The 20,856-nt window shown below is 44.7% G+C and overlaps 1 pseudogene; it reads right to left on the minus strand.

Annotated features, from left to right (window-relative positions):
- Positions 1-429: 429 nt before the first annotated feature.
- LOC128592410 (nuclear receptor coactivator 7-like) lies at positions 430-2,483 on the minus strand (annotated as a pseudogene).
- Positions 2,484-20,856: the final 18,373 nt, after the last annotated feature.

Below are 20,856 nucleotides of genomic sequence, written 5' to 3' on the forward strand. Positions count from 1 at the left end.
TGTATTACCATTCTCATGACTTCAGTCCATGGCGCACCTTTAATGAACACCTGTGCTGCCTGGTAGGAGGTTTTTCCCTTTTGGTCCAACTCAGGCCTTCACCACTGGCAACCATGGGGTCTTGGTCTCTTCAGAAGATGTAGGGTCCAGACTGCTGTTTGTGGGCAATAGTTTATTGACCCTGATACCAAATACTGATGAGAGAAAATCTTAAAAGACCAAAATATATGGAGATACATCTTGATAAACTGTCAACATTGGCCTGCACCCCTGAAATATTCTTTGGAATTACTATAAAAGATATTGGAGCATAAGATTTTTGAGTCAGGTTGAATCCTGGGCCTACCCCATGTCCCATTTCTCTCCTGAGCTTTGTAGCAAGAAGCTCTCTGTGAACTGTCTTCTTTGCCAGGTCATGCTCTGAACAGGTCAATCAGGAAATATCTGTTGGACCATGGGTGTGCTGTGAGTGGCAAAGGATTTTCTGATTGGTTTTCCCACTTTGATGCACAGGAACATGAGTGGGGTCTTGCTTTTTTCTTCTTCTGAAGGAAGCATGTCTTCAATGGGTACTTGAATTCTCTTTAATAGCCATAACTGAATTTTAGATTTATTATCTGTTTGTGTGCCTTCATAGCCGTTGTCCAGAGTTGATTCCAGAGAGGTGTCTAGAGGCTCTTTAATCATACTTTCTTCTGTAGAAAGGTCCATTTTCATTAGAATGGGGCTCTCTCTCTTTCACCTAGGTTTTATCTGGCTCTTTATTGCCCTCAGTTGAGGGATCATTTGCTTGAGGAAAAGAACTACTAAGGGTGATGTCTATTCCCACTGGTTCAATACTTTTGCCATCACTTAATTCTGCCTTCTGCAAATTTTCAGGTAACTGCAACCCTTCTTTGTTCTTAGGAAGGTGATATTCAATAAGTTTAACTTCATCTAGATCTTCATGTATGTTCAGCGTGTTTTCCACCTGGCTGTCTGGGGAGCCAGCTGCTTGTCCACTTCTGGCATTAGATCTTGCTTTACACAGCTTTCTACATCTAGGGCCCCTTCAGTTCAGCATCATTCCCTGCTTCTGAAAAGTTCAAGGTTGACTGCACCTGCTTTTCCATAGCAGAATTGAATCTCTGTGACTCAGCCCTCTTCTGCTCTTCTGAGTTGAGAAAAAGGCACTCCTTTGAGGGGTCCATTTTGTCCACTCCACTATCAGGTTGAGAAGGAAATTCTTCTGAATCCTCGAAGTCATCACCTTCCATTAAAAGAAAGCATTTTCTTTGGCTGAAGATTCAAATGCAAAGTGAGTATCAGAAGGTCCCTTGCTGAGCTTTGTCACCGTGAGAGAGTCACTGGCTGTCTCCCTGGAAGATTCCAGTTTCCTTCATTTTTCTGACACAGAGCTGCCTGAGGGCTTCCTATGTGTGTGTTCTGTTGATTTCTCCAAGGACCCTGTTGATTTGGAATCCAAAGTCATGGTTCTCTCTCCACTCTGCTGTCGTCTTTCCTTGTTGATGGATTTGAACTTGCTGAATGGGTTGATGTCCTTTTCTGAAGCCAGGTCTTCCCATTCTCCAGGCCTGTACAGAGGACAAAGACCCTGAGGTAGGTCAGATGGCAAGGCATCTTTGATCTTCATGTGAGAGATGTCATTGTAGAGGGACATGGAAACAACTTCTTCCGTGGGGCAGATGAGGCCGTAGTCCTCACACCCATTTTCCATAACCAAGGGATGGGACTTAGGAGGGTCAAACATGATGTTATTCGGAGTGACAATCATGATGCCCCAACCACACTGTTTCCATCAGTGAAGTATTGACAGTTCATTTTTAAAAATTTCACCACGCCTGTCTCATCTTCTGCAGAAGTAGATGATAAAACTCTTTCGACGGGTTTTAAGGCCTTTCGTGCTAAGTCAGCATCAGGCAGTTTGTCACATGCGGCATCTGACGATGAAGGAAAGACGGTAACATCGGGACTGGATGATGACAGCCTTAAGGTCCTGGAAGGATAGTTGGCATCTGGCACATAAAGGACCTGGCCTGGAGCAATAGTGTGTGTAAAGAGTTTACTCAGTTCCACTAACTTATTGGGAGTGATGTTAACTTCAGTGCTACGGAGTGTAGGATATCCAGGCTTCCAGCGGTGTATTCCATGGGACCACGGGGCTTCTGAACCACCACCTTCTTCTCTCTTTATCATGCGTTTTGTTTTGATTGTCATCAATACTGTAATATCTCTGTAGCTCTGTACGTCTGATCTCTCTTAACTGGTTAGTTTTCTCTGTTTCTTCTCATCAGTAACATATTCCTCTTCCACAGCATTGTGGCGTCTGTCTTGCTCTAAAATGACGCTGTTAACCTCTTCTTTCCCGGTATGAGTCCTTGTATGTAAAGCTGAGGCTGTTTCTGCATTTTTTTTGGCTTGTTTTTTTCCAATCGAGCAAAATAACTTTGTTTCCGTTCCTTCTTCTCTTCCTTGGTATCCATACTACACCATCAAAAGTGCAAAGTATTTGGAAAAGTCCTTTTTTCAAGATGGACGAGTCATAACCCTACAGGGCGGGGACGCCGGCTCCTGGGGTCCGGGAGAAGGAGGTCGGACTCGCGCATTTCTGGGAGTGGTGGCCTCTGCCGCGGGCGCAGGGCAGCGCGTCCTCTCGGGTGGGAGGAAGGAGGGGTCGGGAGGACCTTGCGCCGAGGAACAGCCGGGGGAAGAGGCGGGAGAGCGGGGGCGCGCTCCTGCCGGCCCCGCGTCCCGACCCGGGGGGTGCAGCCCGTGCCGGGATCTCTCAGGCCTCTCCCCACCCGTGGTGCCTCGCCGGCCCTGCAGCAGCGCGCACGGTCAGGGCCTCGGAGAGCTGCGGGTGGCGCGAGGCGGTTCGGGAGCTCGGAGACTCCGGCTGCGGCCGCGGCGGGGTCCGGGTGCTCGATGGCGGGGCTCGGGGACTCCGGCTGTGGACGCGGCGGGTTCCGGGGTGCTCGGCCGCGGGGCTCGGAGGCTCCGGCTGTGGACGCGGCGGGGTCCGGGGCGCTCGGCCGCGGGGCTCGGGGACTCCGGCTGTGGACGCGGCGGGGTCCGGGGCGCTCGGCCGCGGGGCTTGGAGACTGCGGTTGTGAACGCGGCGGGGTCCGGAGCGCTCGGCCGCGGGGATCGGAGACTCCGGCTGCGGACGCGTCGGGGTCAGGGGCGCTCGGCCGCGGGGCTCGGAGACTCCGGCTGCGGACGCGTCGGGGTCAGGGGCGCTCGGCCGCGGGGCTCGGGGACTCGGCTGCGGACGCGGCGGGGTCCGGAGCGCTCGGCCGCGGGGCTCGGAGACTGCGGTTGTGAACGCGGCGGGGTCCGGGGCGCTCGGCCGCGGGGCTCGGAGACTCCGGCTGTGGACGCGGCGGGGTCCGGGGCGCTCGGCCGCGGGGCTCGGAGACTCCGGCTGTGGACGCGGCGGGGTCCGGGGCGCTCGGCCGCGGGGCTCGGAGACTCCGGCTGTGGACGCGGCGGGGTCCGGGGCGCTCGGCCGCGGGGCTCGGAGACTCCGGCTGTGGACGCGGCGGGGTCCGGGGCGCTCGGCCGCGGGGCTCGGAGACTCCGGCTGTGGACGCGGCGGGGTCCGGGGCGCTCGCCCGCGGGGCTCGGAGACTCCGGCTGTGGACGCGGCGGGGTCCGGGGCGCTCGGCCGCGGGGCTCGGAGACTCCGGCTGTGGACGCGGCGGGGTCCGGGGCGCTCGGCCGCGCGGCTCGGAGACTCCGGCTGTGGACGCGGCTGGGTCCGGGGCGCTCGGCCGCGGGGATCGGAGACTCCGGCTGTGGACGCGGCGGGGTCCCGGGCGCTCGGCCGCGGGGATCGGAGACTCCGGCTGTGGACGCGGCGGGGTCCGAGGCGCTCGGCCGCGGGGATCGGAGACTCCGGCTGTGGACGCGACGGGGTCCGGGGCGCTCGGCCGCGGGGCTCGGAGACTCCGGCTGTGGACGCGACGGGGTCCGGGGCGCTCGGCCGCGGGGCTCGGAGACTCCGGCTGTGGACGCGGCGGGGTCCGGGGCGCTCGGCCGCGGGGCTCGGAGACTCCGGCGTTGGACGCAGCGGGGTCCGGGGCGCTCGGCCGCGGGGCTCGGAGATTCCGGCTGTGGACGCGGCGGGGTCCGGGGCGCTGGGCCGCGGGGCTCGGGGACTCCGGCTGTGGACGCGGCGGGGTCCGGGGCGCTCGGCCGCGGGGCTCGGAGACTCCGGCTGTGCCCGCAGCGTCCTCCCTGCCCCCGCGACCTCCGAGCAGAGCGCCCTGGCTGGGCTCCCCCGCCGCCCTTGGCTCTCACAGTTGTTTCTTCTAAGTCAGTGGAAGACTGGTCCCCAATCCCTTCTTGCTTGTTGGGTTTCTTCTGGGAAGTGCAGCTGATGGGTTTTTCTTTGTAAGTTATTTGGGGCTTTTGACGCGCTTCTTGAACTTTCTCCTTCACTTTGACACTGGCCAAGCTTATTACTCTGTGTTTTAGAGATGACCTATTTTCTATGAATCTTTCTGGTTTGATGTCCATTGTGTAGCTATACGTCTAAATTTCTGGTGATGCTCAGAAAGTTTTCCTTGATAATTTCCTCAAATAGGTTTTCTGCCCTGTAACTCTTTCTTACTCACTTTCAGCGATACTTATAATTCAAATGTTAGTTGGCTTCACACAGTGCATTTTGAAAATACTTTTATCTTCCTCTTTGAATAAGTGGGTTATCTTGAGAGCTTTGTCTTCAAGCTCTGAGATTCTTTCTTCTTGTTGGTTTATTCTATTGTTAAAGTTTTCAACTACAGTTTGAAATTTCCTGAATGACTCTTGGTTTTTTTTTTTTTAAGTTCTTTTATATCCTTTCTTATGTATGTGTAACTTTCTAGTGCCTTTTGCTTTTTTTGTTGTTGTTTTGTCGATGTCCTGAAACATTCTTTTAGCTTCTTTTTATTGGCTTTCAACTTTCTCTTCAATTCCAATAATTTAATTTGCCATCCATATTCTGAATTCGACTTCTGTCATTTCCACAATTTCCTTTTGGGTAGAGTCCACTACTGTAGGTCCACTATGTTCTCTTTGGGGTGTTGAAGTGTTTTGTTTCTGATGTTTCCAGGCTACTTTTGCTGGTTTCTGCTCACCTGGTCCCACTTCCCTCAGCTTTGGGTTAACAGGAATGCAGGCCACCTGTTCTTCTTTCTTAGGGAGCCTCTCAAACCAAATTGAGGAGGGGGGAGTCAGGTCTGGGAGGTTCTAAGTAAAGTGCTGGGCCTTTGGCAGTTTCTGCCAGCCCAGTAGTCATTCTGTGCCTGGCTTATTTTACTTAATATAGTGTTCTCTAGTTCCACCCATGTTTTACAAATGTAGATAGCATACTGATTGTTTTTTGCTTTTGTTCGTGTTTTTCTTTGTAAAAAACTATTCTATCAATCTCTTTCCTTTGTTTGGAGAATTTAATCCATTTACATTTAAAGTAATAAATAATTTAGGGTCCCTTTTATGCTATTTTGTGGGGTGGTGGTTGATTTTTGTCTTTTTCTTTTTTGTGTGTTTTTTTTTTTTGCAGTTTCTGGCTGGGGCTGGGTTTGAACGTGCCACCTCTGGCATATGGGGCCAGCGGCCTAACCCCTTGAGCCACAGGTGCCACCCGGTTTTTTCTTTCAAGACAGTGTCTCAGTCTGTCATCCAGGATGGGGTGCAATGGCACAGCTGCACTTATTGCAACCTTAAACTCCTGAGCTTTAGCAATCTTCCTGCCTCAGTCTCCTGAGTAGCTAGAAGTATAGGTACATGTCACCAAGCCCAGCTATTTTTTTCTTTTCTACAAAGATGCAGTTTGGTCTCAAAGTCCTGGCCTGAGGCATCATAGGCATGAGTTACAACACCAAGTCTTCTATTTGTTTTTTGTATGTCTTATCACTTTTTTCTCCTCTGTTCCTCTTTGACTGCCTTTTATAGTTAGTTGATGGTTTGGAGCACACCAGTTTGATTCTTTTAATAGTTCTTTATATGTATATTACATTTATTTTGTATATGCATGTTTGGTTATCATGTGGATTACATATAACATCCTAAACTTAAAACAATTTAACATGTCAAGAGTTTTCTCCACACTTCCTTCTAGAATTTTTATTGTTCCATGTTAAATTTAAAGCTTTTATCCAGCAATAGTCAATTTTTGTCAGTGGTGAGAGGTGCAGATCCAATTTCAGTCTTCTACATATGGCTAATCAGTTCTCCCTGCACCATTAATTACATAGGGATTCTTTTCCTCAGTGCATCCTCTTGTTTGGTTTATCAAAGATCAGACGGTGATATGTGGCTGGTTTCAGGTCTAGGTTCTCTATTCTATTACATATATTTATCTATATCTCTGTTTTTGTGCCAGTATCATGCTGTTTTGATCACTATAGAATTGTAATATAACGTGAAGTTTGGTAACATGATTCCTCAAGATTTGTTTTTATTTCTTAAAATTATATTGGTTATTTTTGTGTTTTTCTGCTTCCATATGAAGAGAGGTACTATTTTTACAAGTTTTTCAAAGTATGATGTTGGTGCTTTGATGGGAATTGTGTCAAATCTGTAGATCAATTTGGGTAGTATGGACAAGGCCTGGGAAAAGAGTTTATGCAGAAGACCCCCTTGGCAATAGCAGTGATACCAAAAATAAATAACTGGACATGATCAAGCTAAAAATCTTCTGCACAGCTAAGGGTACCACAAGTAAAGGAAACAGACAGCCTTCAGAATGGGAGAACATATTTGTATGGTATGAATCTGACAAAGGGCTGATAACTAGAATCTGCAGAGAACAGGCAACACCTGTGTCTTGTTCACTGAGTAGGGCGCCAGCCCCAGACACCGAGGGTGGCAGGTTTAAACCTGGCCCTGGTCAAACTGCAACAAAAAAATACCTGGGTGTTGTCGTGGGTGCCTGTAGTCCCAGCTACTTGGGAGGCTGAGGCAAGAGAATCTCCTAAGCCCAAGAGCTGGAGTTTGCTGTGAGCTGTGATAACACAGCACTTAAATAAATAAATAAGTCTGCAGAGAAGTCAAATTAATCAATAAGAAAAGAACAAAGAACCCAATTTATAAATGGGCAAGAAAATTGAACAGAAACTTCTCTGATGATGACAGACAAATGGCCAACAAGCACATGAAAAAATGCTCATTGTCCCTAATCATCAGAGAGATGGGCATCAACTCCACTCTGAGAAATCACCTAACTCCAGTGAGATTAGCCCACATCACAAAATCCAGAATCTGCAGATGCTGGCTTAGATGTGGAAAGAAGGGAACAATTTTGCACTGTTGGTGGGATTACAAACTAATACAACCTATATGGAAAGGACTATGGATAATTCTCAAAGAACTAAAAGTCGACTTTCCATTTGATCCTATAATCCCATTACTAGGTATTTACCCAAGGAAAAGAAATCATTTTACTACCAGGTCATTTGTACCAGAATGTTTGTTGCAGCTCAATTCATTATTTCCAGGATGTGGAAGCAATCCAAATGCCCACCAACCCATGAATGGATTAACAAACTGTGGTATATGTACACCGTGGAGTACGGTTCGGCCATAAGAAATGAGACGTTACATCTTTTGTGTTTACCTGGATGGAGTTGAAACCCATTCTTCTTAGTAAAGTATATCAAGAATGGAAAGATAAGTATCCAATGTACTCAATATTAATATGAAACCAATATGTAAACAACTACACACCCATGTGAAAAACAGAAGTTTAGTCTAGCATGGGGGCAAGGCAGGGGAGGGAGGGACAAGAAGGAAGGGTGAGTGGTGGGATCTCACCTCACATGTACAATGTGAGGGTGTTCAGCACGCCTGTGAGTGAAGAGCTCAACTACAATGTGAACTTTACCTTCGAAATGAGAACAATGTAACCTAAACATTTGTGCCCTCATATTAATCTGAAGTAAAATTTCAGAAATTATAAAAAACAAGTTAACATGAATAGATACCAAAGTAACTTTAATTTCATATGAAAACCCTAATCCTATACAACTCCATCACCTCCTGATGTTATTGATTTACCAATTTATATCTTTATACATTATGTGCCCAATAATATAGATCTATAATTATAATGATATTTCTTTATTATTCTTTGAAATCTTGTAGATAATTACAAAGTAGAGTTACAAATAAAAATTACAATAATACCGGCTTATATATTTGACCATGTATTTAACATTATTGAGTACTTTATTATTTTTTTTTTTCTGAGACAGTCTCACTTTGCTGCCCTGGGGTTGAGTGCCATGGTGTCATAGCTCACAGCAACTTCAAAGTCTTAGGCTCAAGTGATTCTCCTGCCTCAGCTTCCCAAGTAGCTGGGACTACAGGTGCCTGCCTCACTACCTCGCTAATTTTTCTATTTTTAATAGACATGTGTTCTTGCCCTTGCTCAGGCTGGTCTCAAACTCATGAGCCAAGCCTGCCTTGGCCTCCCAGAGTGCTAGGATTACAGGAATGAGTCACCATGCCCAGCCCATTACTATCTTTATTTTTCCATATGCCTTCGAATTATTGTCTAGAGTCATTTCATTTCAACCTAAAGGACTTCCTTCAGCATTTCTTTTAGGGCAAGTCTTTTGGTAATAAACTCACTTAGCTTTTTTTTTCTCAAAATATCTTAATTCTTTTTGAATTTTGAAAGATAATTTTTCTAGTTATAGAATACACAGTTGACAGTATTTTCTTCTTTCAGCACTATGGATATCAATCTAGTAACTTCTTTTATTTTCTGAGACAGCGTCTCACTCTGTTGTCTTGGGTAGAATGCTATGATCCGTAGCTGACAGCAACCTCAAACACTTGGGCTCAAGAGACCCTCTTGCCTCAGCCTCCTGAGTAGCTAGGACTAGTTTTTCTATTTTTAGTAGAGACCGGGTATCCCTCTTTCTTAGGCTGGTCTCGAACTCCTGAGCTCAAGCAATCCACCTGCCTCAGCCTCCCAAAGTGCTAGAATTACAGATGTGAGCCACTGTGTCCATCCAGCTTCACACTACCTTCTGATGTCAAAGTTTCTGAAGAAAAATTGGCTAATAATCTTATTTAGGATCTCCTATGTACATGATTACTTCTTTCATGCTGCTTTTGAGCTTCTCTTGTCTTTCTCTTTCAGCACTTTGATCATTTGTCTTAGAACTCCTCTTTTTGGGCTTACCCTTCTTGGAACTTGTTGAACTTCTTATATTCATAGGTTCATGATGACTGCATTTTGGAAGTTTTTGGCCCTTGTTTTTTCAAATACCTGTTCTACCCCTTTCTCTCTTCTCCTTCTGGGTGTCTCGTTATGGATATATCGGTCTACTTGATGGTGTTCCATAAGTACCTTAGCCTCTGTTCGCTTTTCTTGATTATTTTTTGTTTCTGTTCCTTAGACTCAGTAATTTTTTTTTTTTTAGACAGAGTCTCACTTTATCACCTTGGTAGAGTGCCATGACATCACAGCTCACAGCAACCTCCAACTCCTGGGTTTAGGAGATTCTCTTGCCTCAGGCTCCCGAGTAGCTGGGACTACAGGCACCTGCCACAACACCCAGCTATTTTTTTGTTGCAGTTTGGCTGGGGCTGGGTTTGAACCCACCACCCTCGGTATATGGGCCGGTGCCCTACTCACTGAGCCACAGGTGCCACCCGACTCAGTAGTTTTTTATTGTCTTATCTTTGTGCTTTCTGATTGTTTCTTCTGCCTGCTCAAATATGATGTTAAGCACTTCCAGTAGATTTTTCATTTCAGTTATTATATTTTTAATCTTCAGAATTTTTGTTTGCTTCTTTGTTGTATTTTCAATTTATTAATATTCTATTTGTTGATATTTTGCTCATATAGCCTTCTCCTGATTTTCTTTAGTTTTACTCATCCTTTCCTTGAAAGATTAGAACCTTTAGTACAGTTGCGTTAAAGTTGTCTAATAAGTCTAATTCTGGGCTTTCTCAAGAATGGTTTCTTTAACTTGTTTTATTGTTGTATTTTTTTGTTGAACATTATGTTTTTGATAATTATGAGTAGTATCTCTGAAAATCTGTTTCTTCTACTTCCCTGGGTTCTCACCCCTTTTCCTTATTTTAACTTAATTAATTTACGTATTTTATTCATTTATTTTTGTTGCAGTTTGACTGGGGCCAGGTTCAAACCCACCACTCTTGGTATTTGGGGCTGGTGCCCTACTCACTGAGCCACAGGTGCCACTCAATTTTTATTTATTTATTTATTTATTTATTTTTTGAGACAGAGTCTCACTATGTCACCCTCAGTGGAGTGCCTTAATGTCATAGCTCACATCAATGTCAAACTCTTGGGCTTAACAGATTCTCTTGCCTCAGCCTCCCAAATAGTTGGGACAAGAGGCCCCTCCCACAACACCTGGCTATTTTTTTGTTGTTGTTGCAGTTGTTTAGCTGGACTGGGCCAGGTTGGAATCTGCCACCCTTGAGGTATGTGGCTGGTGCTGTAACAACTGCTACAGGCCTCAAGCCAGTATTTTATTTCATTTCATTTCATTTATTTTTTAAAGACAGTCTCACTTTGTCACCCTTGGTAGAGTGCCATGGCGCCGTGGCTCACAGCAGCCTCCAACTCCTGGGGTTAGGCGATTCTCTTGCCTCAGTGTCCTGAGTCGCTGGGACCACAGGTACCTGCCACAATGTCCAGCTATTTTTTGTTGCACTTTGGACAGGGCTGGATTTGAACCCACCACCCTTGGTATATGGGGCTGGTGCCCTACTCACTGAGCCGCAGGCGGCACCCCAGTGTTTTATTTTTTAATTAGAGATGAGGGTCTCATTAGGTTGCCCAAGCTATATTTGAACTCCTGGCTCAAGTGATTAATCTGTCTCAGCTTCCTAAATAGCTGGGATTAGTTACATGTTATCATATCTTATTCCCTTTTTTTCCTTTATAATTGTTGAAGTCTTATTAGTCCCTTTTTTGAGACTTATCCTAATTATTTTTACAAAGATTATTTCTTGTCACATGTTATTTCTGAAGTTTATGTTTCTATAGCTTATGTTTAGCTAATGTTTAGGCAGAGATTTCTTTGAGTGGAGGAACTCTCCTAGTGTTTGCAGATTGTCTCTGCTGGGCAGTCCTTCAACATTCAGCTAGTCTTACTCTGAGCCTAGAGATAAGCCTGGGGGTAAGCTTAAGGTTTTCGTTTGTGTTTTTGTTTTTAAGACAGAATCTCAAGCTTTTGCCCTGGGTAGAGTGTCGTGGCGTCATAGCTCTCAGCAACCTCCAACTCTTGGGCTCAAGCAATCCTCTTGTCTTAGTTTTTCTATTTTTAGCAGAGACAGTGTTTCACTCTTTCTCAGGCTGATCTTGAACTCATCAGCTCAAGGAATTCACCTGCTGAATGCTGGGATGACAGGTGTGAGCCATTGTACCCAGCTTAAGGTTAAGGTCTTTACAAGTATTTTCTGAGCATGCCAATGGTTTTCTAAATTTCTTTGTACAGTTGACTGCTTTCAAATGTCCTGATTGCTCAAAGCATCTCATGCTAGCTTCTTCTCCTATGTTTTTGTATGGCATATTATATGTGTCCATTTGTAATCTTTTGCCTCAGGCTTCTGTAAGTCTGTAATTGACCAGCTGCTTTTATGATCAGTTTCCGATGTATTTCCTGCCTAAGTTCCAAATTAGGCAAAAGAGATATGAGCATCTTCCAGCAGAACTTCAAGTATCTAACAGACAGCTGAGAGTAGATGTACACAATACTTTGCAAGTAAGGTCTGTTCTACTTTCTCTGGTTCAAGGAAAATAATGACAATCTGCACTATTCCTGTTGCTGGAAGACGAGGCCCAACAGAGAGGAAGAACACCCCAACACCATGTTTATAAGAGGAAGGGCTTTATTCGCTGGCTGGTGGCCAATGGCATAGAATTCTAAATGGCCGCACTCTCTGACTGTCTTGGTCTTTCCCTTCTTATCTACAGTCAAAAGGTTCCAACCCACAGGTACTTTTCTCATTGACCAGTTTGAATCAAGTGGGAGATGCTATTCCAGCCCCCACAGAACTAGAAGGTTTTACAGAAGTGGAAATTTCTTCCAAGTTCGAGGAAATTAAGTCTACAAATTCCCAAGAGCTCAGTCACCATGGAAAGGACCCTGCAGGTGTCTCCTTGAGAAGACCTATTCTCCTAGACGTCATCCTTCTCGGGTATCCTCTCTCATTCCCCCCTTTTGAGACTTCAATATACTTTTATTTGGGGTCTCACTATCAGCGTGCTTCCACAGGTGCCGCTATGAATCACTTTTCAGCACTTAGATTTTAGGGACCATAACTCCTCTTGGGTTCTCTACTCAGGCCTTAACAGTACCATGGTGGTGGGCTAATATACATATATGTTTTTACTTTTCCCTGTGTGACATCCCTCCCTCACTTTTCCCAAAGTCCAATTAAGACAAGTCCCTTGAGGAGTTTTCTCAGGCTTCAGCCATGCATTGACCACACAGCTCCCAGTATGTGGCTGAAGCAGGGCATGTTGACCGTCTTAAAAGTTACTTTTACTTCCCAAGGGGCAGTGAAGCTATATTCAGGTGAGGGTTCCTTCCACCTTTGCTGCTGTACATGTGGCCAGGATAATCATGTAAAGTCCTTTCTACCTTGGTTTGAGGGAGACTGGGTTCTGATCCTTGACCTAGACTTGGTCCCCTTGATTCTCCAGAGAGAAGGGATGTACAGACTCAAAAGACTAAACAGAACATGGTTAATTACCCGAGTGGAGATTTTCCTTGTTACTTTTCCTAAGGCTTCTAACTGTCTGTTCAATTCAGTCTCTCCAAGTTCTTTTAGGAGTCCCAGCTAAATTGCAGAGGATTGACAGAAGCCTGTTTGAGCAACACCAATGGTAAGGCCTGTATCCAATTAAGCTTTGCTTCCTGACATATTTACTGATTCCTGTTCTTATGGCCCTGTTCATGCACTTTATCCTGTCCAAGCTTCGAGGCCTGTTAAGATACATATAGTTTCCAGGTGATACTCAAAGCTTTAGCTATTGTTTGCACTATTTCTGTTATGAAGGCTAGCCCATTGTCAAATTTAAATAAGCGTAGCAACCTAAAACATGGGATTTCTCTGGAAAACATTTTTACTATTTATGAGTTCTTTTTATCCTGCTGGGAAAGGCTTTTAGCTATTCCAAGTATGTACAGATCATCACCAGCAAGTACTTGTTCTCTTTACACCGGGGCATTTCAGTAAACTCTACCTTGACGTCCTCCAAGGGTGTTGCTCCACATGACTGGATTCCTGGGGATACCATCAGTTCTTAGCACACGTTGAGCAGGCTGCAGGTGACACACCGTTGACTGATGGTTTTGGCCAGAGCTGCCAGGTGGGAGATATAGAGGTACCGGCCCAGCAACTTCACCAGAGACTCCTGTCACCACGGTGGCTCCTGGAGGCTGGGGAACTCCTACTGATCCATCTGGAGTCTTTATCAATCCTCCATTTCCTGGCTCCTCTCCACTGCCAACCATTCCTTCTCCACCCGGGGATAGGGGTGAGCTTTGGAACCCATGGGATGAGGGGAGCCACTTGGGACACTTGGTATGTCTTTGATGAAGCCTTTTCTGCCTCAGTACTGACCCTAGTGTTCCTGGTTAGTGATGGTGGAAGCATCTCATTGATGTCCACGACTGCATCACTGCCAGCTTCCAGGGTTTCCATACTGCGTCTAGCAACTGAAGTATCTCCTGTTGATACTTAATATCCTCTTCCCCAGAATTTAATAGTCCCTTCTTGTACAAAGCCCTGTGCACTTGGAGAGTCAGAAAAGCTTACTTGGAGTCTTTGTAGATATTCACACTTTTCCCTTGACTTAGTTCTAAGGCTCGAATAAAGGCAATTAACAGCCTTCTGAGCTGATGTTCCTTGGGATAGGGGCTTAGCCTCTACAGTCCCTGTTAAGGTGGCCACTGCATACGCAGCCCGCGACTCACCTTGCACTGTCGTGTAACTACTTCCATCTACATACAAGTCCAGGTCTGCATCTGTGCAAGGCTGGCCATGCAAGTCAGGTCTGCTAGAATACACATTAAAATTATTACCAACAATATAATTAGGACAGCCAAATGTTTTATAATATCAGAACATACACATAACCATAACCCACACAAAATTGATTATCATTGCATATTTGGCAATGTTTCCTATACATTTTTAATAAATGAAATAAGTCTAATTTGTGTTTCTCAGGTTTCCGGTGGTCTTGATATATCGAGAAGACCAAATTTAGAGATGTGTTTTTTTGTTGTTTAGTGGGCAAAGAGTTTGACACCGCCAGCCTCTGTGCATGTGGCTGGTGCCGCAATCACTGTGCTAAGGGTGCTGCGCCTCAAATTTAGAGTTTTGATTTTGGAAGGTTTTTCAAATATCAAAAGCTTACAACATTTGTTCAACCAAAATTACAAGCCAAAATATTTAAAAGGAAATACATGGTCAACTAGTTCACATGTAAACTCCTTCACAAATTCCCTTTTATGAGCTTCATTTAACCTGAACAGACAATCTACAAACATTCTAAACTTTCTTTGTTTCCCTGCCTTTCACTTTCTTAAACAATCATTTTGTTTCAGGACAAAATTTATCACACAAGATTCTTTACTTACACAGTGTTATTTTCCTTTCTGTCTAACTTCTCTTACTCTCAAGAACCCAATTCCCATAAAACAGGATCACAGTTCACTATGAAGTTAACCATGCACTCACTCAAAATGATAATTAGAAGATTTAAAAGGCAAGAATCTTTTTCTTTGACAAAGACTCAGTTTCCCCAATAATTTCAGCAACCAAATTATTACATTTTACAAATGAGAGACATTTTATGAACTATAACATTGGTACATGATTTTCCCACTCACGGCTGGACAGGGAACTCCAATTTTTCAGGCTCAGTTTAGCTCAGACATCAGACTTCCATCTCCAGGCACAAACATGTTGCAGGCCATACCCTCTGAGCCCTAGCAAGTTCACGAACAAAGCAGCCCGAAGTGTTTTGGATGCCTCCAGCCTGAGTACAGTGCACACAGCCTAATACCCTCTGCAGACCAAAAAAACACAGCAACAACCTAATAACCATGCCCAATGTGAGGGGCTGCATTCATTCATTTCCTAGAACACCCATTCAGTTTCTAAACGTATTTTTCTATCTAGCAAGTCCTGAGACTTCAGACTTGGGCCTCCTCCCCGCTGCCAGTAATTCTGGCACTCTCCCCTCTCTCTGCATGCCCCTCTGTCCAACAAAATCCCATTTTATTACTGATTTCTGGCCCATGGCTCAATTCTTGAATCCCTGAAACCAAGGACTCGCTGAAGAGAGTCCAGTAACAAAACCACAACACAGTTATCCTTTCTGATGTCTTTTCATTTTTCCCTTAAGTCTCACAAGGCCACGTGGCCACCAAAGACTAGACCTGTGTCTGACACAGAAAGCAGAAAACCTGGAACTTCCAGGTTCTTTCAGAATAGCCAGGGGGCAAGGTTGGAACAGGGAATAAGGGGCCACTCACACAAATCATTTCACCTTGTGAAGCATGGGGGGTGAAACCGCACCTATTGTTACCAGTCTCAGTCATTCTCCAAGCACTCACAATTCCCACCCATCTCTTAACCTGGGTAGCCTTGATTTCCCACTGGAACTGCTGCTTAGCCATAGAATGCAAACCAACATTCCCCTAAGCTCTGTGAAGGGAGGTCCAAGTCCACCCTTGGAGTTCCCTCAGTCACCCCGCATGCACACAGTCTCATACACCTCTCAGCAGACCTGCAGGCAGTCTAACACCCCAGGGATTGATAAGAACCCCGCTTCCACACAAATGGTGGTAACCCAAGATTGATCATACCTTGCTTTAGATGTCTATCCTGTGTAGGTACCTGTTCCTGCATGCCAGTGCCTCCCGGTACTTGACTCCTTGAAGACCCACTGAGAGGGTCCTCTCTCCACCCAGTCGAGGCATCCACACAGGGAGGCCAAACTGCCTCCCTGGTGCACTCAGTGGTTCATGTCGCCCAGGCTGATCAGGGGCTCCCATGTTGGTGTCCAGAGGATTGGCAGCAACTACCAGATGTGTGTTCTGTCCAAGGGTGATCTTGCTTCACTGTTAGGGAACCAAAAATGTTGCAGGAATACGAGGCCCAACAGAGAGAAAGAACACCCAAACACCATGTTTATAAGAGGAAGGGCTTTATTCACCAGCCAGTTGCTGCTCCCTGACTGGCTTGGTCTTTCCCTTTTATCTACAGTCAAAAAGTTCCAACCCACAGGAGCCTTTCTCACTGGCCAGTTTGAATCAAGTGACAGATGCTATTATATCCTCCACAGAACTACAAGTTTTTACAGAAGTGGAAATTTCCAAGTTCCATGAAATTAAGTCTACAAATTCCCAAGAGTGGAGTTACCATGGAGAGGACCCTGCAGGTGTATCTTTGTGGTCTTCTTGAGAAGATCTGTTCTAGATCTCACCCTTCTTGGGTATCCTCTCTCATTGCCACTTCAAGACCAAGACTGCTGTCATGCTGGGAAGGGTCTGGGGCAAGGGCAAGTAAAAAGGCCACAAAACTTTCCTACCCTGTTGAAGATGGCTTTCTCTTTTTGTTTTATTTTCTTTTCATTTTTTCTTTCTTTCTTTCTTTTTTTTTTTTTTTTGTTTTGAGATGGGATTTTGCTCTGTTGCCCAGTCTGGGGGTACAGTGATAAATCATAGCTTACAGCAACCTCTAATTCCTGGGATCAAGGAATCCTCTTGCCATAGCCGGCTGAGTAGTTGGACCTACAGGCATGTACCATTGCACCTGGATTTTTTTTTACCTTTTTTTTTTTTTGAGACAGAGTCTCACTCTGTTGCCCCTGGTATGGTGCTGTTGCATCACAGCTAACAGTAATGTCAAACTCTTGGACACAAGTGATCCTCTTCCCTCAGCCTCCCAAGTATCTGGGACTACAGGCACCAGCCATAATGCCTGGCTGTTTTTAGAGACAAGGTCTTGCACTTGCTCAGGCTGGTCTTGAACCAGTGAGCTTAGGCAGTCCTACGGCCCAGGCCTCCCAGAGTGCTAGGTTTACAGTCTTGAGCTACCATGCCTGTAGACAGAGTCTCACTATTTTGTAGATAGAGGGTCTCACTATTTCCCAGGCTGGTTTCAAGGTCTTCGCCTCAAGCAATCTCCTGCCTTGTCCTCACAAAGTACTGGGATTACAGGTGTGAGTCACAATGCCTAGACATATTCTGAAATATTTATCACATTGCTACAAACTTTTGACTGTTTTTTAGAGTTCAAACAAAGTTGTTTAAGTTTCTGCTTAATTTTTTTGTTGTTGTTGTTGAGATAGTCTCAAGTTGTTGCCCTGAGTAGAGTGTCCTGGCATCCTAGCTCACAGCAACCTCCAACTCTTGGGCTCAAGCCATCCTCTTACCTCAGTTTTTCTATTTTTTGTAGAGATGGGGTCTTGCTTTTGCTCAGGCTGGTCTCGAACTCGTGAGCTGAAGCTATCCACCCGCTTTGGCCTCCCAGAGTGCTAGGATTACAGGTTTCAGCCACCCACACCCATCCTGTTTAATTTTTTCAATGTACGTTGGGGTTATAATAGTTTAGGTATTCCGAATCCTACATTTTGCTGACATCCATTTTAATGCCATTTGATTACCTGCTAACAGATAGCTGCTTGATGAAAAGCTGAGCTCAGCTGGCTGCTATGTCTTCTAAATGGGGCCTTTCTGCCCCTGTGGGAGGATAGAACTTTGCTGCCTGGCCTGTGTAGTTACCACCCCCCATGGCTTCCACCTGCTGCTTCCTGTCAGATTAGAAGCCATAGGTCAAGTGCTCAGGGGCCAGGAGGGCAGACCTGGGCTGTGGATCGCACAGGACTTGGCCTGAATGAGCCCACAGTATTGATGGATGAGATTGGATTTTATGGCACTTTTTGTGAAGCTAAGTGTTGATGGTCTATCTTTAGCCTAGCTAGGTATGTCATCATGTGTTTTCCTGAGCATTGTACTTTTCTCTATTAAAACTCGTTTGAACAAACAGAAACTTTATTCTCTTTTCTGGTTCTCTTCCTAATGAATTTAATGAAATTTAAAAGGTGAGAGTTGTTCGAGATCATTGTCTAACGTTTTTGCTTTTATACAATGACCAATCACAATTGAAGCCTGAGGGCTCTTCTACTGCCAGAAAGCATTTTGATCACACCACATTGATCCATCATGGTGTATTTTGCCTTTGTTGCCCTGGAGGTCTCAGGGATTGGACTTCTCAGTATCTCAGTCACAGAATGCAAAGGTTCCTAACTCCTCGAGACATGTGTTTCATCTCCTGATGGGTCTAAACCATTTTGGGTAGTGGCTGCATATGTGTATCATATTTAGGGTCCCAGGAAGAATTCCTACAAAATAGAAAGAAAGAATTTGGCTCCTAAAGGATTTTGCTCCTTTCATCTGCAGCTATAAGAAATACTTTTATCATATGTAACCTGAGATAGAGCTTGAAACCTAAGACTGAGAGACTGGAAGTCATGGAGTACATGAGCAATACACTTGAAGCCATATGCTCCATGTAAGAACAGACCTAGTGATGAGGGTGCCTGTCACCATCATTAAAGAGAGAGGTCACTTAGAGCCTCCGTGGACACATGGGAAGCACCAGAACAGAAGCATTACAGAGTGTGAAAGGGGTTTGGGCTGATTTGATCTTGGGATCAAAATGAGAGAATTTGTTATCATCTACATGATTATGACCTTTTTGATTCCTGAGACAGATGTGATAAGGAAACCTATGGAAAACTTTGGCTGGGCGTGGTGTCATGCATGTAATCCTAGCATTCTGGAAAGCAGAAGTGAGCGAATTGCTTAAGCTCAATGACCAAGAGTTCAAGACCAGGCTGAGAAAGAGTGAGACCTCATTTATACTAAAAATAGAAAAACCAGCCAGGTAGTCCCAGCTGCTTGGGAGGCTAAAGCAGGAGGATCGCTTGAGCCCATTGAAGTTGCTGTGAGCTACAATGATGCCACAGCACTCTACCCTGAACAGAACAAAGAAACAACCAAACAAACCCCTCAGAAAAGTTTTGACCACAGCTCTCCCCAGATTGCTATTATCCAGGAGAGAAAAAGTAAAATTAAGAGGCAAGTGCAATATTTCACTGGGGACTCCATGATCCTCTGCTCCCTAGTGAGACATTGTCACCTTTCTGTGGATGCTAAAATTGCAGGCCTACAGAGAGATGAGCTAATGCCAACCTTGGCTTAAAACTATGCATGTTCTTCTCAGGTGCACTGAATCCTGCACACATCTGTCTGGGTAAGTGCCTCTTTACTCTGCAGATCAGAATCAGTGGGCAAGTTGGGTCCCATGCAAGGTAAGGGCTGAGGTGACTTGGGTCTAATAGTGAGGTTCTTACCTTGGATGAGCCACCCACCTGTAACCATCACTCATGGCTCAAAGCATTGCTTTCTCTACGGTGCAAGTGCAAGTTTTCTGTTTATGTATTTAGTCCTTAAATTTAGTGACTCATAAAATTAGTGGGTTTCTTCATAAGAAATACTCAATGAAATAATTTGAGATTCCTATTCATTTATCAGACTAAAATACATTCTTTTACTCACTATATCTGTTCTCAATGTGCATATTGTTAAGTTATTTGGTTTTATTGGATTCAAATATTACTAACTTCATATTCATATTCCTCAAGGAAGGAATCAGTTTTAATTCCAGAATTTTATTAAGCATATTTGGGTTTGCTTCTCTCATCTTTATGAATTAATTCAAAACATTATTTAATAAGTTTCTTCTGTAGTTTGGGTAACATAAAAATTTATATAAAAATAATTTTATTTTATTTAGAAGGAAATGAAGTTCTTTGTTCAAAACATCCGTTCATAAGGTGAGTGTAACCTTACATTCCTATAATATATCTAATAGCATTTTTTTAATGAAGATACATCTTTATCTGGTTTTAATTTCACAGATGAAATTAATAGTGTGCCACTTATGCATGTTCTCTATTTCAAATAAAAGACAGTGAGTATCAGGCTGCATTGTTTAAAAAATAAAGAAAAAAAAAGTGATGATAATGTTGATTACCTTTTCCTGGCTCCCAGAGACCAAAGGTTTAATCTCTTAGCTCTGCTGAAGAGGTAGATGATGACAGTGATGATGAAAATGGTGAAGTGACATGTGTGTCTAAGACATGTCTAAATGGTAGATATAAATCATAATATTCACACATCGTCTCAGCCCTGAGAGCTGTGCATGATTATACTCTCGCTGAGATGAGAAAAGAGCTGTGTCTTTCCTTCCTGTCTTCATGCTCAGTCTGTCCATCCACAAAGGCATGGGTGCCCAAACTTGCACTCTGCTCTGCTGAAGGGTTGCCTCTTTCCCGTCTTCTGTTTACACACTCCACTTCTCTCCTGACCACTGGCCCTGCTGCCTTGACCTAGAATTTTTCACTACTTTGATGATGCCATTTATTATAGGACTGTCTACCATTTGGATCATTGCAAGATAGGGAATGTCTGAAATGACTCATTCCTTGGTCAGGAAAGCACAGAGAGTCTTAACTACATTAGCTCCCCCCTGGAAGAAAACTCAGGCTTCAATCTCAGCTCCTGGTAGTGATCTTTAAAAACAAAGCTTAATTTTTTTTTCAATATGTCTTACTCCACGCAAATTTTTGTTTCCCTGACCTGCCCACTTAGCCTTTCCCCAAGGTGACCCCTCCAAATGTGATGTATTTCAGAACCTTCTTCTATGTTTTTCAACCTGTTATTTGTGTCATTACTTTTTTCTTTGAGACAGAGTCTCACTATGTCACCCTCAGTAGAGTGGTGTGGTGTCACAGCT

This window comes from Nycticebus coucang, chromosome 8, assembly GCF_027406575.1.
Source record: "Nycticebus coucang isolate mNycCou1 chromosome 8, mNycCou1.pri, whole genome shotgun sequence".
Lineage (NCBI taxonomy): Eukaryota > Metazoa > Chordata > Mammalia > Primates > Lorisidae > Nycticebus > Nycticebus coucang.